General features: G+C 36.4%; 1 protein-coding gene and 1 non-coding gene across 2 annotated transcripts in view; one reads left to right on the forward strand and one right to left on the reverse strand.

Annotated features, from left to right (window-relative positions):
* The window catches only part of GUCY1A2 (guanylate cyclase 1 soluble subunit alpha 2), a 330,262-nt gene that overhangs the window by 39,243 nt on the left and 263,512 nt on the right, over positions 1-27,507 (forward strand). The gene's annotated exons all lie outside the window — the stretch shown is intronic.
* Positions 24,936-25,059, reverse strand: LOC121501094. The gene has a single exon (XR_005990532.1).

The raw sequence follows: 27,507 nt of genomic DNA on the forward strand, positions 1-27,507 counted from the left end.
ACAAGGGGAATGTTTCTGGATGCTCCCAACACAGCTAAGGAGTGATGTTTTAAGCCACTGAATCATTTTGCTTTAAGGTACCATGAGTGAGCTGTGCTATCTTACTATCCGATGTCTTGGTGTGTGAGAGCTATATTGACTTATACTCAAAGTAGATATCATCACAGGGATATATTTTGCCCTCATGTCTAACATGGGTTTTTAGTAAAAACAAACAAACAAACAATAACAACAAAAACACAAAAAGTTCTTTCAATTTATTTGGAATCCTCCCTTTTCCTTATTACTCAGAAGGGGATTTGTGGGGTTGGTAGGGACAACAAATCTTAGTGATTGACTCCACATAGAACTCAGAATCCCCTCTCCCTCAGGATTAGATGATGAAGACTGGGGCAAACTTGTTTGCCTGACTTTCTTTACCCTTAGAGTAAATGCTTTCTCTGGAGACGTCTGAGTCCCTCCTACAGATTCCAGGACCTCAAACCATGAGTCTACCAGATTTTTCTAAATCTGTCTGACCCCTTTTACACTTGAGCCTTGATGACATCTATCCATTGGTAATGTTCTTATCCTAGGTAAACACAAAATTCTGTATTAAGAACATGGATCTTTTGTGAAGGGCAGTTTGTCAATAATACAGGCAAGAGAGTGATGGACAGTGGAAAGGAAGCCCAAGGACTTACCTCAATCTTAGTGCACCTGCAGCGATGTCCTTTTACTCTAGTAAACTTAATTATTATAGAAGAGCAGGGATGAGAATAAATGGAGGTTGAGACTGGGCATTACCCAGGAGCTCTTTATAGCTTTCTGATTTTTTATTTTCAAGAATTGTGCATAAGTTTTTTAAAAAAAGACCAAAATAAGGTTGCTAACTTTGGCAAGTAAGGATAATTTGTTAAAGTGATAATGTTTTCATGCCACCATTTTATAAAATAAGGGACATTTTAACTCCCCGCAAATAAGAAGGCCTAACCTCCAATAAATGATGGGCATTTAAATGGAATAAATTTAGCTCAATGACAAAAAAAAAAAAAAAAAAAAGAAAAAAGAAAAGAAAAGAAAAAAGAAAAAAACTCAACTCCATCTGTAACATTTCTCTTGAGATGTGATTTTTCCAGGGTTGAGGTGAGAGATGATGCCTCACTAAAGGGATATATGAGAATCTTGGCAGACAGAAGTTTACTATTTTGAAAAGCGATTCTTTACTTACTCAGTTTTTAAATATTTCACTGCCCCTCACATCTCCTCACCTCCTCCCCACCTTGCCAATGAGAGGGAGTAGAAAATGTTCATGATAAATCTATGAGGAGCGCTAAAGGCTTCTGAACTGATCTGTACTTGGGTGTGCCCCAGTCCCACAAACTGTAGATCCGACAGCTGGACACAGTAACCACAGGGGAAAACTGTAGGCCTAGTACAGCTTCGTTGCCTGTCAAGATGCTGGGAGTTGCAGATCAAATAGTGAGTGAGATCTGCTGTAGGCAGGATGCTACCTGGTGGTATTAGGGGAAGAGTGCTTTTAAGTGAGGTGCTTATGATTTAGAAGGTGACTCTACAACAGTGTTTGGATTTCATGAATATGAAGTTTCTCTAGGCAAGAGAATGGCAGGATACTAGGGAAAGTGGTTTTAATGAACAAGAGAAATTAGACTTTATTTAGTAATAATGAATTGTTCTTAAAATGTAAAAAGGATAATCTCATAAAACTTTAATTTTTGAAGAATAAAATGAAATGCCTGCCATCTGTTGATCAGCAACTGGCATGGATCTGACAGGTGATTATATACCTAAGAGGTAGCTGTTCTCTTTTGAGTAATGTTTTTCCATGACTCTTTGCAATATAGACTGGCCAAAGATAAAAGTAACAGCTTTACTGATCAGAGTCAATGAAAGCTTTGTTTTCAACAAGTCACTGAACTATGATTGGTCTCAGCTTGCTTAGATTTTCTCTTTTAAAATGACATTTAAATTCTCCTGTGCAATCATTTATGAGAATGCAAGAATCAATCAACTCCATGAACAGAAAAACATGACACGAGAAAGGAAGCCATCTTTTGAGTGAGGGAGTTTGGCCTGGGCATAGAGAGTCTCAACCAGGCTTAGAGAAATTTTGATGCCTGGAATCCTTCCAGAAGGTAATTTTCCCACAATATGATTTATATTCATTGCCTTTGGGGAGCATGGTTAGAATATGGGTGGATTGGGGTAGGGAATACATATTTCTATTGTCTTCTTAATCAACAAGGAGGTTGTGGTAGAGTTGAGAAATATGTTCACTCATCTCTAGGCTACTTATGTTTCATCTATTATCAAGGAAAATTTAAAGTCTTTAGGTCAGAAAATAGGACTAGGGAAGCCAACTTTTCTTCTTTCAAAATGACCATACCCATCAGCTTAACGTGTACTCCTCTCAAGGGTTTGATCATGTGCTGGCTTTTTAGGTTGAAGTTTGAGTTGAATGGTTGGCCTGCAGTGAAAAGATGGACCTGAAGAGTGGGAGAAATCTTGCTGTGGAAAACCAGTTTGACTTTTTGTCCTATATATGTTGTCGCTTCCTCCTTAGGACTCCCTGGAAACACATGTGCATTATAGAGTGGTTCATACCCCTACTAGTAATGGGACAGAATTGTTTCCAGATCAACATTTTGCCATTTATTTCTCTTTTGTTGGCTTAGAAACTGGTTGTTGCTATTTTTTGTTTCATCATTTACAAATTAGGGATATTAAGGACAGACTGCTCAGAGTCATCTATTCACCTCCTTCTGGTGCTCTGGCAGTCCCTGTGGTTAATGCAGGACAGTTCTCCAAAGAGGCTTTTAAACTCTGGAAAAGGCTATAGAGAGATAGTCATGAACTCTGCCCTCCCTGCTGGAGGCTTTCTGTGTTAAATTTACTGCTTTACTTGGGATATGTTTTCTATTCACCAAAATGATCTAATTTTAGTTGTCTGAAAAATTATGGCTTTTCCAGTTGTTATCTGCAAAGCCCATTTTTAGATTCAATTAAATAGTAAAATGCATTTATGTTCTTAGGTGCAACATTGAGTATTTTCTCGGATGTTGTAATGTTTGAATGGTACAAAGGAGTATCTGTGAGAAAGCATTAAAGGGTCAATATCGTATTTCCGTGTTTGTTGCTAAAGTGTTACCACCTGGTCCTGTGGCTTGGCCTTAGGTGATGTTGGGGGACAGAGGGAGGAGGCAGAGCTAAGGGAAGACAATACATTGCACAGTTTCCTTACAGATTGCAATGCAAAATAAATGAGGGTTTTGGCTATTTAAAGTGGTTTGTTTTCTTTTGGCTTTTTCTTGTCAATCTAAGCAGAGTCTGGGACATTCAGGATATGCTTGACAACAGATGGACAGACAGCCCAACTGCTTCCGTGTGCTCGTGACCTCCTCTTTTCAGAAGGGCTCAGTGGTGTGTCTCCCGAAATAGACAGGGTGCCAGGGCTTTGATCACCTTGGAGCAGTGCCAACGCCACAGCCCCCCTTTGAGCCTTGGAGATAGAAAAAAAGAGATGTTAATGTGGTGGCCTTAAGTTTGGTCCTGTACTCTGGTGGGGTTGTTTCATTTCTCACCAGTTTTACTTCTGTTGAGGGGTTTTGGGTGTGGTGGTTGTAGAGCATCTGGTGCTGTAAGATGGAGGAGATGGTGTAGGAAAGGAGTCCATGCACAGTAGGATGGAAATCAGGAATGAATGCTCTGTGTAATTCACTTATTGGTGATGGAGAGCAAACTTGGGGTTGCTGTTTCAGGAAGTACTGATTATTTACAAGTATTCACAAAGTTTAGTTGCATGCTGCCTTTGCTAAGTGCATTTTCTCTCTAAGTAATTGCAAGGACATGAATGGCGAAAGAATATTCATTCAAGTTTTCTCTCTTTTAAAGGTTGTTGTGAGAATGGGGCTTTACTGTCTCCAAAAAAACCATGGCACATCTCAAGTCGGAATCAGAGTGATGTCATGGGAGGTATTTGTTGGGAAAGTGCTAATGAGGAGGGTGGAGGAGCCGGCCTTTGGGACTTAGACCTCACAGCTTCTTCCTTTCTTTTTTATTTTTTGTCTAAAATAATCTGAATGTAGAGCTCTCTATATAAAGTGCCACCCATTCCAGAATCATTAGCAGATATAGAGCTTTTTAAAAAATAATCAATAATTTGTTGTTTGTATGTTAAATTGCATATGCTTTTTGGCTTATATCATGATTTGGAATGCGCATTTAGCAGACTTCTAGTTAGCTTTACTTAGGGTTAAGATTACCTTGGGGGTTTTCTTGGGATAACTCTTGCACATACTCCAATTCATTAAACAATTCTATGTTTAACATATTTAGAATATTGGAGAACTAGTTGGTGCAATAACCACTTACCATTTTCATTGATGAATTAAGATCAATAGCAACAGATAAATAAATTCTACTAATATAATTCTTGTTACTGTAAACTGGTAACTGATAATTTTTCTCTTTAGTTGATGTAATTTATTTTAATTTAATTAATTGATTTAATAATGGTATTATAATATACTAGTGGTTCGGAGCTAAAATGATCCAGGCTACTTGGGTTGAATGTGCAGCTCAGCTACTTCATGACTGTATGGACTGGAACCAGTTACTTGATCCTTCCCATACTTTGCATTTCTCATTTTGTAAGATGGTGCTAATAGAACTACATACCTCCTGCAGTTGTTAGGAAAACAAAATAATTGAATTTATATAAAATACTGAAGGTAGCCTAATAACAAATGCTACACAAGCGTTTGCTCTTAGTATTGAATATTCACATAATAAAGTTTGCATCAGCCTCTGAGGTCTAGATTGCTCACTTTTGTGGGTGAGGAAATGGATACTTTGAAATGTTAACTTGTTAGGTTTCTTTGTCAGCGATGGATGAGAAGCCACAGAAGCAGGATTTCAACCCACATCAGTCTGATTCCAAACCCCTCTCTGGTCCTTTCCAGGGCTTTATGATGCCTTCCAGAGTCATTGGACTGAGACTGACTTGCCATCACATTTCTATTGCTAATTGCACAAGTCTTTCTGGGTCTGTGAACTGTGCATATTTTACTTCGTTTATTACTATTCGAAAGTGTTCTTGGAATATCTGCTTGTATGTGACAAGTAGTATCCCAAACGTTTCTCATTGGTACTGAGGAGAGCACAGTTTCTTCATAATTTGGATCTTATACAGTTTAGAAATGGTACTTTCCTTTCTTGTGTTGGCAATGCAAATGAAGGGTGATGTGTTTGTCCTCACGACACAAACAAGGTTTCACAGTTAAGCTGTTATAAACAATATGCCAATTCTGTTGGCTACAAGATTTCAAACTAATCTTGGTACTTAAGTGGCTTAATATGTTAGACCTCGTGGGTGGGGCACAAAGCCTCTAGATGGTTGTATTCTCATGCCACTGATTTTTTCTTTAATGGATGTTGCCTTTTAAAGTTTAGGAACTCAGTCACAGTATCTCATTAGGAAAGTTGTTATAGTATCTCATTTAATAATATGAATTAACAACATAATTCCTAGCCAAGGTCTTGAGGAGTGGGTCTATTTTAGTTGGAAAGAACTTTTCTTTTCCCTTTTCTGCTTGCATACATTGCTCGAAGTGATTAGATATGGCAGGAAGGTCTGAGAAAGAATGAGACCACTCGGGGGGTGGGGGGAGGTGGAGGGTGGGGGACACTAGCTCCAATATGTGTAAAATAAATGCTTTAATAGAAACGGAAACTTCACTCATGTAGATCAGTTTTAAAAGATCCAAGTATGTTGAACAGAGATGTGAAGTGCTTTCTCTCCTCCCATACATAATCTTTTTTATTTTAGGAGCATTTTCTTCTGAATCTTATAATTGGCCTTATCCCATTTGGATTTCTCCACACTTAGCTTCTTTTCCTTACTGGAAAATCATGACTGACATTTTTATTCCCTTTTTCCCCCTTTTTTTGTCATCTCTGTTCATCTCTATTGCATTGTCTCCTAGCCACTACTAACTTTGCCTGGCACTTCTTTGTATGGGAGGGCAAATTCTCACATCCTAAATTCCTCAAACTATTGTCTTTTCTGAAATTTTCAGTAGGTAGGCTTTTGTTTTCCTTTTGACCTTAAATTTTTAAACAAACTTAATTTAAGTATAGTTTTAGATTTATAGAAAAGTTGTGAAGGTAGTATACAGAATTCTCATATATTCCATACTCCTTTCTTCTATTGTTGATATCTTACTTTGGTCCCAATTCATGAACCAGTATTCATACATTATCACTGACTAAATTTCATGCTTTATTCAGATACCTTTGGTCTTTCCCTGTTTTCTGTTCCAGGATCCCACTCAAGATACCATATTATACTTAGTTGTCATATTTCCTTAGGCATCTCTTTTCTGTGACAGTTTCTCAGAGTTTGCTTGTTGTTGATGACCTTGACACTTTTGAGGAGTCTTGGTCAAGTCTTGGGAGTTATCTGATGTGTACTTTGACACATGCCCATAATTGTGTGTGTGTATTTTGAACATTTCCTCACTTTCTAGTGCTATGAGATGCTCCAGGCTCATCTTGTGTATTTTCTGCTCCAGTCCTAGAGTCAGCTGTTTATCCGAGGAGTCATGGTTCCTTTTATTGGAGGATAGTGTTAGAAACCAAAATCTGAAAAAAAAAAAAGAAAAGAAACCAAAATCTGGACATTAGAAGTACTATTGCTATTGGGGTATTCTTGTTTCCTAGCCCTCTCAGCTGACAAAGCAGGAAAATACATAGAACTCTTGTGTATATGCCTGTCTGTAAATATTTCTCTATGTGTTCTGCTACATCAATATTATGCTAAATGTGAGTCCATAGTGATCCAATCATATGGATCATTCTAACCCTTTCCCCTTTCCTTGTCTATAACCTCCTACTACACCATTGAGAAATTTGGCTCTTGTTAGCCATCCCATCTGTCTAGCTAATTGTTGGCTTATAGTGTGCAGGTATAATTGTTTCAGAATTGTTAATGCCCATGGGGGAAATTTTATCAACCAGAGTATAGTGTTAATGTACATTTTTGGAGTATGAAGTTACATACGGAGTTTTAGAGACTCCGCTCATTTCTGGTGTTACTTAGGTCCACATCTTTCTCCTCCACCACTTCCAGTGAGGTGTTTTTCATATATTTATGATACAGTTATATTATTTTATAACATTCTTAATTCTATCATGTAATTCTTTGATATCCTAAATACATATATGAATATACATATTATATATGTAATATATATTTTGCATACATTAAAGTTTACTTTTTGTGCTGGAAAATTCTATGAGTATTGATAAATGCATGGTATCACCTATCTACCATTACAGTATCATATGAAATACTTGAGATGTCCTAAAAATAATCCCCTATGCTTTACCCATTTAGCCCTGCCCTCCTCTTTGCACTAAACCCCTGACAAATACTGATCCATTTGCCTCTTTGTAGATTTGTCTTTTTTAGAATGTCCTATAAATGGAATCACACAATACTGAAACTTTATAAATTGGCTTTTTTTTATTTTTTATTTTTTTACTTAGCAGTAGGCATTTAGGATTAATACATTACTTCAGTGGCTTGAGAGCTGATTCCTTTTTTATCTCTGAGTGTATCATCATACATATATGTCACAGTTGACTTATCCATTCATCTATTGAAGGACAACTTGTTTGCTTCTGTTTCTGGTAATTATAAATAAACCTGCTGTAAACATTCAACTGCAGGTTTTTATGTAGACTTAAGTTTTCTAATTGGTTAGGAGTGTGATTGCTACACTTTGTTTGTTTTGTAAGAAACCACTAACTACTAAGGTATCTTCCAAAGTGGCTGTACCATTTGTTGTTTATCCTATCCAGAAATTAGTATTTTCAGGTTTTTTTTAAAAGATTTTCATCCTTTTAATTGCTGTGACTTTTCCCTTGAAATTTTATTTTATTTTATTTTTTTTTTCCCTTGAAATTTTAATAAACAGCACTTGCTGTCTTCTCAACATATACAAAGGAGAGTTAAGAATTTTGTTTTTCTGTTTTGTCATTCCTTTTCAAGATCTTATGACTGAATAGAAACACTGCTTGAAAAATTCTTAATCATGGCAGAAATTGTCCATGGTACCAATAAGTAGAATCTTTTTCTTTTATTTGTTAAAAATAAGTTCCTGGAGCAGAGTTAGTTAGAAATCTTTTAGGAATTTGGTGTAAATTAAGTGACATCATGTAAAATCCTATTTGTTGAAGGTGTTCAAAATTGAAGATACTCACAAGCAGTCTTAATATCTTATGTGTCCCCAGCCCCCCAGAGGGTTGTAGTTTGAATTCCTTTCAAAGCTATCTGTGGCCAGTGAGTCATTCACCTAATTAAATCTCCTATTTCTTAGGTTGTTCTCATAAGCAAGTTTCTCAAGCCTCTTAAACAATCTCCCACTACTCTTCTCAGGAGATTGTATCACTTCCATTTTGTATCTGCAACATTCCTAATATGGGAACAAGTTAGGTCTGACTTAGAGCAGAAGAAATGGAAGCATAGAAGGTCAGGCTGCTCGCAGAGGGTCACCCCGTTAGCGTGTAGGGATGGAGACAAGATTGTGAGGCTCCCACAGGAGATTCTGCGGCCTTGTTGACTGACCTCTCTACTGCCTCTGTTAGAAAGACTCAATGGCTCTTTTTGTTTTCCCTCTGAGTTAGGAAGAAGCTTATTCTTCCCATACTGTGTGAGAAAGAGGAATGTGAGTGCATAGCATTTCCTATGTCAGACTCAGAGCCCATTTGGGTTGCCATCCTTGCACCCATTTTGTAGTGATTTGGCCATAGTTCCTTTTTTAATCTAATTACTGTGTTCTGAGCCTTTTCACTCAAATGAACACCACTTCTGCTTTCACTTTTTTGCTTTTGATTTGATGACTTTTATTCATCAGATTTTATTTGAAAATCTTTCAAAAATTTATTTATTTATTTATTTATTTATTTATTTATTTATTTGAGAGAGAGAGAGAGAGAACACGAACATAAGTAGGGGGAGGAGCAAAGGGAGAGGGAGAAGCAGACTCCTCACTGAGCAGGGAGCCCTATGTGAGGCTCAAGCCCAGGACCCTGAGATCATGACCTGAGCCAAAGTAGGTACTTAATCAGCTGAGCCATCCAGGTGCGTCTTATTCATCAGATTAGTCATATCTACATGTAGGTCTACTTTTTTTTTTTTTTTTTTTTTAGTATTTTATGTTCTGTTTTCATTGCTCTTTGATACCGAACTCTTGACTGAACCATACATTTTAATAACATACTATTTAATCGTCCTGAAAATTAATGAAAATTAAGATTAGAGTTAAATTCAAACATCATAGGTTCTGTGCTAGATGAGTAGTCATTCTTATTGCCTTGAGCTTAGATCTATAGTCAGTTTTAAGTGTTTTTGACAGCATTTCTTGGAGCTATTTAATTTAATTTCGTGAGTAAAGTATTATGAGTCACAATAAAAATGTTACTCAAATTTAGGCTCTTTATGTATGGTAAAAATTATTATCTCACTGTTAGTCTATTTTTAAAAAGCAAAAATATGAGTCTCTTTTGATTTGTTTTTCATGAGCCTGTCCAGTTAAAGATTCCCATAGGATTTATGTTCCATGTGGGGATCTAAGGAGGATTGTGGATTGTGAATGATTTTTTATAGGTGAGTTTAGAGTCCTCTTTGCCTATTTTTGTTACCTCTAATGATAGGTTGAGTGAGATGAGATCCATTTCAGATGTAGCATGATTGAGCCCCAAATTCCAATTTCTGGCCTATCCTATTTTTTTTTTTTTGTCTTGTATTTTGACCAGCTCTAGTCTTAACTTTGAAATAAGAAATGGTAATTTCCCTGTGTGGAGAGAGAAGATATAGAGCTGGAAATACTAGCTCCCTGTGATATAGATGAATTTTATTATAGCCTTTGTAGGCAGCCTGTACCCTGTTGCCCACCAGTGTTACCATCCAGATCTGGTTGGGAGAGAAATGTTGGGGACTACAAAAGATTGGGCATCACTTCCCACATAAAAAATGGGAATCAGAAGAGCCATTGTGGTGAGTCCCCCACAGAAGCAATGAATCATGGATGGTGCATGGGTAGAGTGTTACTTGAAAGAAGGGAAAGTGTTAGTGACAGGTACAAAAAGAAACCAACAGAGTATTGATAGCAGTCAGCTGAAGAAAAGGCAGATGTGATATTCATAAGCAAGGGTGCTGAGGTAATTCCTGACTCCTACACATTGGCCAGGATTGAACATTGTCTAGAGCTAGATGAGGAAAAAAAGAAGAAAAGCCAACTCTGAAGGAATCTACTTTTATTTAACATTTACGAATTTATGCTTTTGCCTTTGCTAGGGAGATGTATTTTGCATCTTTTGATTTGAGTCCTACTTCCAGAAGTGATAATTTCTACTCCAGAGTCTAAAACAGTGGATTGCTCTAGTGATGGTACAGTAGAATCATCTGGAAACATTAACTAAAAAACAACAAAAACCAAAACCAAAAACACAACAAAGAAACCAGCGTGCAGACACTGTATACTCTGTAAATACCAGATACTCTGGTTCATCAGGTCTAGGATAGGGACCAGAATATGTTTCAAAGTAAGCTCCTCAGAGAGTTCTGGTGTGCTGGGTTCCTTGATACTTTAATTCCAAGGCTAACCCTGCTCTTGGGCAAGTGTACCTAGGGCATTTTGTTGAATTCGTAGGGAATTTGGTACCGAGTTACATCTTTGCTGGCTGAGTGTTCTAGAATCTGGGTTTCTCTTTCTGTCTTATTTCTGAGAGAGTTTGCTGCCTAGTACACCACTCAGTTCTTTTGACTTATTCTGCTTCTCTTTTGGGACTTTCAGTTCTGCTTCAGAATTCTAAAGAGAAGCTGGAGTCCTGCTTCCATTCTCTGCCATTTATCTTTCAGATAAAGTTTTAATGCCTCCTGCTAGATGCTCTCTGCTCTATCTAGTCAAGCTTGCTTTCTTTTTCCCCTTTCTTTATTCCTTTGCCAGATCTTTTTGATGCTGAGGACTGATCGTTTCCACTGCCCCATTTGTATATTATACATTTATGATACCATGTTTTTTTCTGATTGTTCTCCTGTCTCTGCCTCAGTGGACGTACGAGTGAAGGGTCAATTCTCCCTCTCTTCATCCTACATTAGCTTTGTGAAGATGTGTGGTAGGTTGTTCATCTAATGTCAGAAACTGTTGGTCACATGTAGATTTAGTAAAATGCCAGCTATAGTAACCTTTTTCTTTCCTGTTATAGTAGAACTAGAAATCCTATCACCAGAGGATAGAGTTGGCCTAGGGGGAGATAAAGTGGGCAGGAGGGTGAGTTTGCAGCTGCCATGGGAAAGAGAAGTTCACTCTTGTCTGCAAGCTTTCCTAGAGCAGAGTCATTTTAGGATCTTTATAAAGGAGGGACTAGGAGGGATTTCAGCCCCAGAACAAGCAGAGCAGTGACAAATGATCCTGATTTTTAGGAGTTACTGAACGGAATGACTGGAGGCCAGAAACATTTTGAGTGAAAATACCCCTGATTGCCATCAATTTCTGATTTTTCATTCCGTTGCTTCTCATTCTGTGTACTTCCTGCAACATCTGACACGTTTCCCTTCTATGTGCAAATCTGGTACTTCACACTGTTCTTCATTTATCTATTTGTTTTCATACCCTTTCTTTATTGTTCTGATTCTCGGTCCTACATATTAATAAAAAGGAACAATGCAAACCTTCCAAGCATTTAAAAATTGGCTTCTCTTAATTTGTCATTATTTTCTGCTTTCATGTCATATTTAAGCTTATTGTTTTAGATGGTCAATTAATCAGGAGACTCTAACTTGTTGCAAATCTATAAAACTTGCTTAAGGTTCTATACAGTCATGGGGATTTTAGCTGGGCTAAACCGTTTTGTTGTTTAACTACAGGAAAAGTTTACTAATCCAATGATGTGTATATATAATATTGTAGAGAATATTGGTCTGATCAGAGAGTTTGCAAGTATTTGTTCTATCAATGCAAATATTTAGGTACTGTTCTGGATGCTGGTGATCAGCAGGGAGGAAAACAAAGTGCAGAGACAGGCTACAAAAACCACACAAGAAAAAAAACACACACACACACACAAGTAACAAAAACAGTAACTTCAAGGGCACCTGGGTGGCTCCGTCGGTTAAGCGTCTGCCTTGGGCTCAGGCCATGATCTCGTGGTCCTGGGATGGAACCCCACATCAGGCTCCCTGCTCAGCGGGGAGGCTGCCTCATTCTCTGCCCTTCCCTCTGCTTGTGCTCTCTCTCTCTCTCTCAAATAAACAAAATCTTAAAAAAAATTTTACTGTGGTTATATACAGGTGCTTCCTTGTTCTTAGGAAATACATACTGAAATATTTGGGGGGGAAGAGGGGCAAGATGTGTGCCATTTACTCTCGAATTGTGTGTGTGTGTGTGTGTGTGTGTGTGTGTGTCTGTGGAGGGGGAGAGAGAATGAGAATAGAAACAGATGGGGTAAATTGTGGACAAATCGGTGAATCTTTGTAAAAAATATGAGAGTTTTGGGGACTATTCTTTCAGCTTTCCTCTAAGTTTGAAATCATATCAAAATAGAATATTAACCAAAGCTACTGAATAAAATAATATTTAGGATGGATAGTCCAAAGGGACTTTCTATTTCTACTTGGTTGTAGTCCCAATTAAAAAAAATCCAAACCTAAGCTAAAACACATCAATGAGTTAAGAGCTTGTGGTCTACTTTCATACTTCTGGTTTTTCTAATATCAGCCATGAAAGCATCACATTTTATATGTATAATCAGTGTCCAGATTGGAGCCCATCTATGGAGTGTATTTTCTCAAGTTTTGTGGTCTTATTAACCCTATGTAGTGATAAGGACCTTGAAGATGAAATTAGAATAGTTATCTGAACATAACCCCATTCTGTTTATCTAATATTGCAGAAAATTGATACCAGAATGGGTGATTGATTTCTCTGTATTCCAGATCATTTTACTGTTTTCCAACATAGAAAAATATTCAAGAATGAGAGCATACATTTCCAAACAATGAAAATGATAAAACTGTTGACTACTTGTATTGCTTGTTATAGTTTCCTGATGCTCTAGTAAATGACACCTACACTAGGACATACTCCTTTCTTCTTGTAATCCTTTTACTCTTATGACATTTCTGGACTTCCCAAATACTTTCACTGAATTCAAAAGCCTCATCAATCATTGACATAATCTCTTCTGTAGACTGTGACTTTTTGGATTGCTTCCCTGACATTTTAAATACCCAGGGTAAATTATTTTTCACAGTCTGTCATCAGTCATTAGATACTATTGCAGTGTGCTATACAAGTGTTTTCTATATTTAGCAGCAGTACCTTCTGCCTCTCCATGTAGGGTATGGACAGTTAACCAGTATTTTCACCTGAAGCAGAACATCACACTAAGTAGCTGTTGAGTGTTTTAAGTTGAGTGAATAGGAGTTTAAAGTGAACTATTTAGAAGGTGATGAAAAATCCTGTGACGATAACTATCTATGGTTTCAATTACCACGGCCCATTTGCTTAAATTCATAGCAGGTCAGAGTATCCAGCACATGCTAGATACTCATTTTTTTTCTTGTTGGACACATGGAATACTTTTTGAAAACCATAACCATTTTAAATACGTATCTATTTAATTCTTTAAAACCTTAATTGTTGTTTAGAAATATACTCACATAAAGTATAGTGAATTATACTCAAGTCTGAAACTGGTTTAGGATCCTAAGCAAACATAGGAGGCGGATACATGTCATTTTGTGTCTTCTGTGGTCTTCTTAACTATCCCCTCCCACCCAACACTCACACATACATTTTCATGTGGTTGTGTCCCTCACAATCTTGATCCTTAGGGGACCAGGTTTTAATTAAAACTTGGGAGGCAGAAATCCAGGTAACAGTGGTACTCACAAACCAGTGTCCCTGCTTCCACTTGAGTGTGCTGGGCAAACAAGAGGGATCTGGGAGATAGAGTAACTCTTTTACTGCTTACCACGGAGGAGCTTCCCTGCTCTTGGCTTCCTTCTTGTCTTATTTATCCAAGTATTTGGATAATTCTGGTAAGGGAAACAGGGATTTTAGCAAGCTTTACTATAGTGTAGGTTCTGTAGACAGCAGAACTTAAGTTTATCAGCTCACTGTTTGTTTTAAGAGAAGATATCCCACATTGTGAGATTTGCACTTAGAACGAGGTTACCATGGTCACAAAGCTTAAAAAAATCTGTTTGCCTTTTACGGCACCAGGCCAACCACTTCATTGTCAGTGGGATAGAAAAAACAAACTGTGTTGACCGTTGACATCCTTCTGGAAGCTAGAAAGGAAATAGCAGTGTTCTGGCAAGTCCTGGGAATGGGCCGAAGAGAGAAAAACCAGTGTTGATGGTTTTTTTTCCCCTTTCAATTCTGACTTTTTCAACAGCACACTGAAGAAGTGCTTTGAAAAGAATGTGAATCTTTCGTTGATTATGGATTCAAGATCTTACAGCTCTGTAGTATCTTCTTCCTGTGAAGTACTGGATTTGGTTGACCTTTGGATAATGTATTTTTGTTTGCTTTCAAATAGTAAGAAAGATTTCTCATATAACCTTTTGTTTTCTTTAGGAGTTAAGGAGTGATGGGAAAGTGATAAACATTTATGGGAAAAAGAGCTCTGAACTTAGATGTTTTTGTTTTATATCTCCTTTGGGTAAAATAGCTTATTAAGATATCTGTAAGAAGAAACGAAGCCTTTGGTGCTCTTTTTTTTCCTTTTGCACCTCCTGTGTCGCATGGTTTTTCCACCCTGAGAAGTGGCGTGTTCTCTTCTTTGCCCTCCTCTGCTCTCCATTGGTGACACCAGGGGAGGGTACAAGTGATGGCACATGGGTTGGATGAGCAGGGCATGCTCACAAGGCACTGATGAGACCAACCTGATTTGAGAAATGAGTCTTGCTGGGACATTTTAAGAGACTAAAAGAGGACATGATTCTTACACTATGTTTGCAGGATGTCCCATTGTATCTCAGTAGATGTCCCATGGTCCACTTAACATCTTTGTTCATTTCCCTCAAATTTAAATGATTTAGATTTTCACTAGAATCTTCCAGTCTCTGGCACTCATTCCCATGAATTTGTGGTATGTGACCTATTGTGATAGTAATAAATGTGGCTTTCTGGATTTTTTTAGTTGACTGTATGCTTTTATTAGATCTTACTTTATTTTATTCCTCCTTAAAATTTCCTCTTTAGTTTTTTTACATAAAAGAGGATCTAACATGTACCTACACAGGCTATCACTGTTAGTACTACCGTCACTTTTGCTTTGTAATGGGAACAGTTTAAGAACTTAAAGCCAAAGGTTTATCAGTATGCAGTCCATGTTTTCTGCATTATCCACATTTCTATATTGATGAGCCCCCTTTAGATTTCAGTTAAAATTTAAAGAAATCTAAATATTCATTTATTCATCCATACATCTATTCAACAAATATTTATTGCCCACTGGGCACATTGTGTAGGTTCTGATTTCCTCAGCCAAGTATAGTAGAACGCTCCATAAGTTAATTGTAGACCATTCTGTTCTCTTTTTCTCTGGGCTTCTGAAGCATCCTATTCCGAGTCTTGGGTCAAGATACTATAATATAGAAAATAGTCTGCCCTAATTCCTTACTATTAGACTTAGTAAGGCTTTATAGATTTTAATATTGGATACCTATCAAAGACTGGAACCTCCAGGTATTCTTAGTTATGGCCCACACTTGAGATTTTTTTAAAGAAATAATTCAAAACAAGAAGAAGAAACATTAAATAATGGCTTGATGGTGTTTATTGAATGCTCTTCATAATGGCAAGATATTGGCAACAATCCACAGTCTAACTATGAGGAAATGGTCAATTAAAATATGATAAATCTGCTTCCAAGAACATTAAGCAGCTGTTGCAATGAGAACGATGTGGCAAGATTATGCTATAGCAGGGGCGAATGTTTATGATGTTGTCATAGCTCTGGTTTCCCAGGAAACAGACTCTGCTGAAGATTTGTTCTCCGGATCCCTTAGGATCAATGACCCAACCAGGCAAACTTCATTCGATTTTGAGTCCTGAGAATAATGCATTGTGGCTCACGGCTCCACCCTCCAGTCATCCTTCTTTCCGAAAGTTAGGGAACACATGTTTGCACCTTCTGAGTCTCACCAGATCACTTCCTTGTGAGGATGTGAAGAAAATAGAGTGGGTGATGGGGCACAAATGCAGTCACAGCAGAGGTCTCCACTCATCTTTTCAGAATCACCCTCCAGGAGGCAAGGAGGCCTTATCTTTGTATTCCATCTCACTTTCAACACTAACCATCTTTGGATGCACGCTGCCTTGGGGAGGGGACAGGACATTGGGCTGGGCAGCTTTTTTCAGCTGAAAGCAATTTCTAGAGCAAGACTCAGATGAGAGCTGACAGCTGCAATTACCCTCAGTATCTGCTAGAGAGAAAATATTACATGAAAAGAAAAAAGCCAAAAGCAAAGTGTTTTGTGTACATTATGAGTCCAACTGTGTGATGTACGTATGGGTAAATACAAAAACTGGAAGGGGACACAGAAAAAAATGAACATAGCTGTGTTACAAGATTGAAAGAAGTCATAAGAACATAACCCTTTCACCAAATAAATGATGAATCCAAATAGATTGTAGGTTTGCTTACAATAACAGAAGAACTCAGGTGTCTATTGTCTCCTCCTCTCTTTATTTAAGAAGATTATCATTTTTGTAAATTCTTGCATGTATCAGATCTTCCCTTGTGTCCTATTTGTGGACCATGCTCAGGTGTGGTATGTCAGATTCATGTCAAGATGGTAACACATATGAACAGTTGCTCTGCTTGGGGGGCTCCCTTCATCCATTCCCAGGATGGCCTTATCTGTGATGCAGAAGAGGGGGTGGTTATGCATTCAATCTTTACATGTGCCACATCCATACTCCCCCCGGCCCCTCCAGCCCTAAATTGCTTCCCTAGCCAGCCTAACATCTTATGTATGCATGATCAAAAGAGAAGTGAGTATGAAAAATGTGGTTGGAGCAGGGAAAATAAATCAAATACAATATTGAAAGGCAGTTTGAAGTGTACAAGCTAGTGAGGAGGAATAAACACAGACATCTATTTCCAGAAGTTAGAGCATGTGCACACACAAGACCACAACCCTGGCTTAAAGGCATCTCACATTAGCTCCTTTTATCTGAAATAGACCTCTTCTATCTCTGCTACTCTCTTGTTTCCTTCCACATCATAACTTGCAATGTCCTTCCAAATCATACCTACTCTGTCTTCTTTTTTTTTTTACTCTGTCTTCTTTCTAATGTACTCTTTCCTTTCATATCTATTTAAAATAGTTCTTTTGAGCTGCCTTTAATGCATTTTGAATTAGTTCTTTGAAAACAATATGGGAAGATAAAGGAGAACATATGAGCTATTTTCAGGTGCTTTAAGAGATTTCTGTTGGGGAGAGTAGAGGCTATAATAGAGCCAGTGGACTAAAGTTATAGGAAGGAATTGATTTTGCCTCAGTGGCAGAAGGAAGGAACTTTATGATTACTAGAGATGTTATTGGGAGAGCAAGCTTCAGGAGCTCCTTGTCATAGGTGTGGTGAAGTAGAGGGTGACTGTTTATGAGGACCATTGCATTTTGATGGAGGTTAGACTGGGTAACCAGTGCAACCCAGTGCACTTAGTGACCTTGTGTGTTGATCTTATGTGAAACAGTCTAGCTAGAAATTCTCTTTTAAATAAGCACATTCATAATCCCATGCTATCCTCCTCCAGAAATATAAAACCATTAGGATTACTTTTTTGTGAATGCAGTAAAGTCTGTCATATGTTACTATAAAAGCCACATTGTGGATGTATGATGCACTAATTTCTATCACACTTAAAATCTGATGCTATTTGGCTAAGGAAACACATATTTTTGCCTTTGGCTATTTATTACCTAATTTGTTTGGAAAGTTGTAAAAATTTTCAGATTCCTATAATTTTATTTCTTTACTACAGCATGGCTCTCATTCCAAAAACTAATCCTTTCTGTACAAATTGAACAGAAGCATAGCTCCCAAGACTGGGTTGAAGCAGTTTAGGAGGGTGAATCACAATTTAGCAATTGTAGAAAGCGTAATAATTAGGTATTAGCAGTGATTAACAGCTCTGAGTAAGCCCTCTGAGGATCTATCCTGGTGGAAATTGTGCTTTCCTGCTGCCACTACAGTGAACTCCAATTTGGACAGGGCCAGGCATCGTCTACAAAAGCCAGAGTCCATGCATTTGCATTGTAATTCTCTCTCCTACCTTCTTAGCCATCAGGTGAAAGATGAGTATAAGTACAGTTATGAGAAATGATGAGCATGTCTCTGTAGGGAGATTCCAAAGCCTGTGAGCCACTGCCAAGTCTTTGCAATGTGGCAGATTGCCTTTCAGAAGCGGGGACCCAGTGTGGGTATGGGGCTGAAGCAGGTGCACGTCCAGCTCCTCTTCACAATTAGCTTATGCATGTGTGTTCTCTGAATCTGTACTACAACACTGCTCGGCTTTTGGCTTGGTGTCTTCCATAGCCACATGCCGCGGTGCTTGGGAAGGAAGACGAAAATGTGATGAGCACTTTGTTACCAGACAGGTGGCCAGTTTCTGACAGCAAGCAGAGCACAGAGCTCTGATAAGGTTGCTTGATAGCACATGTGCTCCCCTGAGTCTGTCCATTCCTTAGCTCTCACCTGTGGCTATTTGTTGGCAAAGGAACAGAAATTCATAAAATAAGCATTTATACTGATTAAATTTTTCATTTATTGTAACTTTGACATGCTGTTGGCAAGTATTGAAGAGTGTGAGAAACAGCAGTGGAAAACTTATACATGTACAGCATAGTGGAGTATATTTACCATATATATTTTATAACATTCACCAAATATTTTATACATATGGGTAGTTTCAGCTGTATTTATTTGTTCATTTATCATTTATTCTTTTATCTATTAATTTAAAAAATCCAGTAGAGGGAAGCCTGTGTGCGAGTGATTAGAGTTCCAATAGTGGTCTTTACTTCTCTAAAACTCTATATGAATTTCTCTTCCAGGAACTTTGCAGGAACTTTGGTTTATTGATGGCTATGTGTTTGATTTCTTGATTAGTTAATCTTTAATGTAGCTAAATAAAGGCAAGACCCACGTCTATTCTGGTCTCTATAGTACTCTATAGTACTCTATAGTACTCTATAGTACTCAGCACTGAGACTGAACTGACCAGGTATTCTCTCTCTCTCTCTCTCTCTCTTATATAAAGGAATGAATAAATGTTGAAAAGGACACAACTTTTTGTCTTCAGAGGAGTCAAGGCAGGCTGAGGGATGGACAAACCAGCAAGTGTTGTGTGATAAATGCTAGGAGGTAATCACAATGTGCTTGAGAAGCCTAAAAAGCAAAGGCTGCTATCTCAGTATGAGTATCAAGGAAAGCATTCTGGAGGAATTTAGGTGTGAGGATCTGCAAGACGAGTCTAAGAAGACAGCTAACTAAGTGGGTTAGGAGAACAGAATTCCATTAAAGAAACAGAACAAAATATAAAGCTAGCACATACAGTAGCCTGTAAGTGAGGGAGAGACTGTTGGTCATATTCAGGAAATTCCAAGTGGTTCCCGATGGCTTGTGCAGGGATGTGAAGTGGGCAAATTGGGGATGATCAGGAAGAAGCCCAAAGTAATGGCTGGATGAAGCTTTGTTGAGCTTGTGTTTAATTCTAAAGGTCGTGGATAATCCTGGGAGGGCTTTACACAGAGAAACAAAATATAAAATTTATGATTTTGAAGAGTGTATAGAGAATGGATTACAGAGAGATTAGAAAGCAGAAAAGTGAGTTAGGAGGCTGTGGGAATAATTCCAGACTGTGGATCATGGTTGCCTGAACAGTGACAGGACAGACAGACGGGCAGACTGGCAGGGGAGGTGTGTCATGCACACAGGCACATACACACTTACATTTTTACTAAAATAAAATTGTACTCTATACATTATTCTGACTTTTTAAATTTAGCTTTGTATCTTAAAAACTCAAATTTGTCTTTGCCTTTTTCTGTGTTACTTTGCCACTTTTAATTAAGGAATACATGTACTTTCCTAGATTTTTTTCTACAATATTTATTGTTTGGTCTTTTACATTTTAAGCTTCTAATTGATATAAAATTTGATTTTGTTTGTGATGTGAGATGGGATTTAATTTTGTTTTCCACATGGCTAGTGCCATTTATTAGGTAAACCATTCTTTCTCCATTGAATTAAAATGCTATTTTGTGCTACATTAAAACTTCCCGTATACACAGATTTACTTCTGAATTCTCTATTTTGACTCTCTTTATTTGTTCCTGTGTAAATAACAAATGTAGTTGTAGTCCATTTCATTTATTCTAGTATCTGGTTCTTCCGAATAGTCTTCCTATTCAAGCATTTTGGGGTATTCTATGCATTTGTTCTTATATATGAGTCTTTAAATGATTGTACTGGCAAGAAGCCTTGAGATTATAGCAGGAGATGCATTAAATTTATGCATTAATTTTGGAAGAATTGATAGTTTTATAATAGAAGATCTTCATATTCTAAAATATGGAACATTTTTCCATTTGTTAGGTTTTGCTGTTATGATTTTATAATTTTCTTAATATAAGTTCTACACCCTTCTCATTAAATATATGACTTTGCAGTTTTTATTTCTACTTTGAATATTTTCCTGTTTTACTTCTAGATTCTTACTGTTAATACAGAGAAAAGCTATTAATTCTGTATTTTGTATTCAGCTACTTTACCAGTTTTTAAATTCTAGTCGTTTTTCTGGGAAACGAACTACGGGTGGTGGAAGGGGAGGAGGGCGGGGGGTGGGGGTGAATGGGTGACGGGCACTGAGGGGGGCACTTGACGGGATGAGCACTGGGTGTTATTCTGTATGTTGGCAAATTGAACACCAATAAAAAATAAATTTATTATTAAAAAAATAAATAAATTCTAGTCGTTTTAAATACGTGTTATACATGTTTTGAGCATGAAAAAACAAGCAGGAAGATGATCCAAATTAGAAGACTTTATAGATTTTCTAAATGTACAATCTTCTTAATTATCAAAAAGAGAATTTACTCTTCTTTCCAGTATGTACACAATTATTTTATTTGCATATCTCCTAGCATTTGCTGAAAACTCCAACATAACATTGAATAACAATGGGGATGGCAAACACACTGATCTCATTTGTGATTTTAGTTGAAACATTTTTAAGTGTTTTATTCTTTAAAAGAAGCTTTGCTTCTGGTTTTTGGAAAGCAGCATTCTATTTGAGAAGTTTCTTTATATCCCTATTTTACTCAAAATTTTTATCAAGATTGTTAAATTTTAGACTTCAGAAAGTACTAATAAAATCATTTTCTCAATTTTATGAATGTGATAATTTTTCCTGATAGCTTTTCTGATATTGAACTACTTTTTCTTCTTTCTTTCTTTCTTTCTTTCTTTCTTTCTTTCTTTCTTTCTTTCTTTCTGTCTTTCAAGGTTTTTAAGTACTCTCTACACCCAATGTGGGGCTCGAACCCACAACCCCAAGATTGAGAGTTGTATGTTCCTCCGACTGAGCCAGCCAGGTCCACCATACCTTTCATTTCTGATATAAACACTATTTGGTCAGAAAGTATTATAATTTATTGATTCTATTTGCTTCTGTTTCAGCAAATATTCATAAGAGAAATTGGTTTTAGCATACTTCATAAAGTTTTGGCATTAAAGTTATATGGTCTTAATAAAGGTAATTGAGTAGTTTTAATTTTTTTCTGTGGACTGGAAATATTTAAATAACTTTCAAATTATTTATTTTAAAGACCAGACAGAACTCAGATTGCCTGTTTCTTGGTGAATTTTGGTCATTTATATTTTGCCAGAGAATTACCTGTTTAACATTACATTTACATATTTGATGGCAGAACATTGCAGTTTTTCAATTCCTCCATCTCTTCTTTTTTATTTAAGATTTTATTTATTTGAGAGAGAGAGAGAGAGAGAGAGAGACAGCATGAGCCAGAGGGAGCGGCAGAGGTAGAGGGAGAAACAGACTCCACACTGAGCAAGAAGCCCAATGCGGGTCTTGATCTCTGGACCCTGGGATCATGACCCCAGCAGAAGGCAGACACTGAACTAACTGAGCCACCCACGTGCCCCCTCTGTTTCTTCTTAATATGTACCTATGTCATCTTTCTCATTCCTAATTTAGTATATTTTTCTATTAATTTCAGGTTTTACCTACTTTTTTAAAAAAGCTCAACATCATTTTCTGAATTTAGAAGCTTTTTATTTGCTTTTTGCTGAAAATATTTTTGGCATATACATATATTCTTGAGCACAGTTTTTGCTGTACCTCAGGATTTGCATGAAGTAGTCTTTTCATTGATTTCTAGAAATTATAATTCCAATTTTTATTTTTTCTTTCTTCAATTTTATTCTTTCTTTCTTCAATTCAAGAGAATGTATTGCTTAACTATTAACTAGATATGATTTTTTGTCATCTTTTTCTTATTTGTAAATATTTATTATTTTTGTTACTATTAGAAAATGTGATCTGCAGAATCTTTACTTAAAAATATATTTTGGGAATTTTCTGACCAAGTATTTGAGGAATTTTTATAATTCTTCACATGCATAAAAACACATATATGCAAGTACATAGATATATACATCTGTGTACATGTATATATGCATTTGAATTTTACCTGTTATTAAATTTTATTTTAATTTCATTTTTCCTGTGACTTGACTTTTTGATTAGTATTTGCTTTTTATTGTTGATATGTATTCAGTTAACCAATGCCCTTGCTTTTTAAATCTTTGATCTTTATGGTTCTGAAAAAGGCACATTCAAGTTTTCCAGTATAATTTTATTTTTATTAAATTTATTTATTGTTATGTTGTAAATATTTTTATTTAATTTCTCTATGATACTGCTTTTTTGTCTATTAGATCCATATGATCCTGAGAGATATGAGATGCTTTACCAAAATATAATTCACATATCTTACAACTCATCCATTTAAAGTGTATGTTTCAGGGTTTTTAGTATATTCATAAAGTTGTACAACCATCACTAACTCAATTTTAGAATATTGTTATTGCTCCAATAAAAAAAAACATGAATACATTAGCAATTAATTCCTAATTGTTTTTGCTTTGTATATTTAGCTACAATGTTGGTTGGTTTGTTCAGGTTTGTGTCTCTGAGGTTTTTTTTGTAAATTGTGATTTTCTTGCATAATGTCTTTATCCTGATTCACATTTTTCGCTTTAATTCTACCTTGTTTGATAGTAATATTGCTCCTCACTTATTTTTCTTGTAGTTTCTTGGAATCCTTTGTCTACTGTCCCTTATTATTTATTTATTTATTTATTTATTTATTTATTTATTTATTTATAAAAGATTTTATTTATTCATGAGAGTCACACAGAGAGGGGCAGGGACATAGGCAGAAGGAGAAGCAGGCTCCCTGCAGGGAGCCCGATATGGGACTCAATTCCAGTACCCCAGGATCACAACCTGAGCTAAACGCAGGCACTCATCCACTGAGCCACTCAGGCATCCCCCCACCTTTTATTTTTAAAATCCCCTCTTATAAGTGCCACTCTTGTGGAAGAAATGAGAGTTCCTGCCACTGGATTGGTGGATTGGTTTACATTTGCAGAAATACGTAATTTACTTGATTTTCTTTCTTCTATCTTGATTTCTGATTATTTATTTTGCATCTTCTTTCCTTACTTTTTTTATATTGATAATGTTGAATCAATATATGTATATATATTTTTACCTTCATAATTTGAAAGTCCTACTCTGCTTTCCCATTATTGGTTATCTTCCTTTTGCTGTTATTCAAATTAGACCTGCATGTTTTCTCATTATTTGAAAACAAATTATTACTTATTTTCTTCCTAAGATTATATTTTGTCTCTACTCACCCAAATTCCATTGAATTGTGAAGAGACTTTTAGAATGCTGATACTTCCTTCTTTTCTACCACCTCCCCTATTTCCTTCCACCCTCCCATCTCTTGGGTTTTATGAAGATCGTTTAATTCCAGATTATGCATAAAATGTACCTTACAAGAGTCAATAATTTTTCCCTCTGTTTCATTAGTTTTTATTTAACATTTATTTTATAAATTTACAGATAATCTGTCATTATCTGTTATACGTGTGTGTGTATGTGTTTATATCAATTCTTACTGGAATTTGTGCGTATCCATCTGTAGATTCAGGATTTTCTACAGTTCAGGGAGAAGTTATCTCTATTTTTGGTTTAGTTACATTTCTTCCTACATTGGTTTCTTTTTCTCATTCTAGATCACCCTGCTTTTAGATTGTTGTACTTTTCAGGAGTTGTCCTACTAAACCTGTTTATAGTCAACAGAGGGATCACAGACATATACAATATGGAACTGGAGAATATGCTGAGTGAAGTAAGTCAATCAGAGAAGGACAATCATCATATGGTTTCACTCATATGCAGAATGTAAGAAATAGTGAAAGGGACTATAAAGTAAAGGAAGGGAACTGAGTGAGGAAAAATTAGAAGAGGAAACAAACCATGAGAGACTCCTAACTCTGGGAAACAAAGGATTGTGGAAGGGGAAGTGGGTGGGGGGATGGGGTGACTGGTTGATGGGCACTGAGGAGGGTACTTGATGGGATGAGCACTGGGTGTTATGCTATATGTTGGTAAATTGAATTTAAATAAAATTTTAAAAAGACATATATAATATTTCCTTATATTAAATATTCCCTTATAAAATCTGCTATTTTATAAGAGAGGCACAGAAATAGGCTTCACTAGTTGAAAGGGAAGTGTAACAACTGATAATATTGGAGTGTAATTTTATGATGCTGTACTTTTTAAAGAAACTTAGATTAATTACATAACTTACATATTAAAAATTTCCAATCATATAACATTCAACACCCAATTATGTCTATTTCATCATTTCCATATGATGTTCTACTTTTTAGATATAGTTTCTGGGTGAAAAACAGATTTTTTCCTGAAAAAACATTTTTGTCCCTGAAGCACTTTTTAGGCTTCTGATAATACCTATTCCTTTGGGTATTCAAGATTGATGTTAAATCTGTAAATCTATTAGATGGTCCCCTATTGTTATTCTTAGGAAATTCTTTTTGCTAATACTAAAACTCTATTTTTTAAGAATCTGAATATATGTCCTGTTTTCTTTAAGCATATCGTAAAATTTAAAACTATTAACTAATTTTAGTTCACCTATACTTAAAAATAAATACATGACATAAGTTGTGTTCTTTTTTGGAGAGAGATGCCACAAATTCAGTAAAGGGAGAATTATATGCCTCCAAAATAATAGAAAGGCATTGTTTAACTCTTCATAGATTAAGATAAAAATTGATAGGGATCATTCTTTTCATTATTTTCCCAGTACTTTTACTTACTTAACTGTAGAATACTCTGAGACTACAAAGGTTTTATATCACTCCAACAGAGATTCAAATGAAACTGTATTAATAGATCAGACTGAAAACAATTTTCTTTAAAATTAGAATTCGAGCAGTGGAATTTCTTGAGGGCCTTTCTCCTCTATTTATTATTTAGACATATAATATTTATTGTTAAATCTCTTCTGGGAGGCCGAGACCAACTTTAGTAATTTCTTTGTAGATTGGCATGACACTAGAATAATAGTTTTATAGAAGTGTCATCAAACTAGCTGATAAAAACCTTAGGGTCTCGCTAGATAAAAGATAAAGAATTGTTTGTGGACAAATATCATATGCTATCTCTTATATGTGCAATCTAAAAATGCCAAGCTCAGAGAATGGTGGTCCCAGGGATTGGGGGATAGAGGAATTGGGGAGATGTTAGTCAAAGGGTACAAACTTCCAGTGAGAAGATGAATAAGTTCTTGGGATCTGTTGCACAACTTTGTGATTTTTGTTAACAACAATGTATTATATACTTGAATGTGGTTAATAGAGTAGATCTTAAGTGTTCTCACTACAAAAATGTGGGATATATAAATAGTGCTATATGTAAGTATATCAAAAGAACACTGTACACCTTAAAGTTATACCATTTTGTGTCAGTTATAGCTGAGTAAAGCTGAAAAAAATTGTTTCTCTAAGGAGATAATTATCTCCTTAAAATGTTGAACTCTCTACAGTTTGGACTCGAGGTATAGTTGTTCTTGAGTTACATTAGCTAGATATTAGGTTGATGAAGCTTAAATAATTAAAAAATAATTATGGGATGTCTATAGCTCATATAAGTGTGTAGTAGGCAGGTATTCAGCTCCTCAACTGAACTTTAGGCCACGAAGGATATACCTGTTGCTTTGGCGTTTTTCCTTTTAGTGAAGACCAATGCCCTATTGGGTGATAAGGACAGTCTCTGGACCTAAAAACCCACTAATTTCTCTCTTGTATTGATAGGTATTCCTCTAGTCAATGTGTATTTTTGGTGCCATCTCTCTGTATTTACTTGGTTCTCATGAAGGCAATCTTTCCTTTTCCAAGTCTAGAGGTCAGATTTATTACACTTGTATAAAGTAAGTAATTTTAGCATCCCAATAATAATATTAATTCAGCTGAGAACTATTTCTTTACCTGCCACAAACCCCTTAACCTCTTGTACCCAGTATTCTACCCACTGAAATTGCTGCAAAGATCCCCAAAGTTCTGACTGATCCAATTTACAGTTTTTCTGTCCTGACATTACTTGACTTTGCTATAGCATTTGATAACTATTGACTTCTCCTCCTAGCTCCTTTCTGTTGGCTTTAGTGATACATTAATTCATTCGATATCCAGCTAATATTTACTGAGTACCTACTAAATATCAGGTTAAATGTTAGGCATTGATCACATAGCATTGAGCAAGACATGCATTCCCCACCGCCCCAGATGTTTTACTTCTTTTGATACTATGCTTATTTCACAAGATGTAGTATTAGACAGACTTCACCTTGAGACCTAACCTTGCTCCTTATGGTTGTGTGAACTTGGACAAATTTCTTAACATTTTTCACTTGTAAAATTAGAACAATTAAAAATACCTACCTGATGTGAATTTTTAAAGTGTAAGGTGATCTATGAAAATATTTGGCACGTTGCTTAACACTCTTCTCACTGGGACTTCTCTAATTCAGCCAATATAATCTTTTAAAGACATTGCAGCATCTCTCTGGCTGGTGTCTTTGACTCTGGTCTTGGCACCCTTAAGTCCAGCCTCTACATTGCCCAAGTTAACAGCTGATACTCTCACTCCTGTTGCCCGGATGTTATCCATTCTCTTTGCCCTCCCTTGACCACGCCAGACTCTTCTGCTTCCTTGGTTCATCTGTTTTCCATTACTGTCCATCCATTAGTGTGATTATTCCTTCCTTGTTAGGCTTTTGAACACTCACTTTTTCTT

Source organism: Vulpes lagopus, chromosome 10, assembly GCF_018345385.1.
Source record: "Vulpes lagopus strain Blue_001 chromosome 10, ASM1834538v1, whole genome shotgun sequence".
NCBI classification, from domain to species: domain Eukaryota; kingdom Metazoa; phylum Chordata; class Mammalia; order Carnivora; family Canidae; genus Vulpes; species Vulpes lagopus.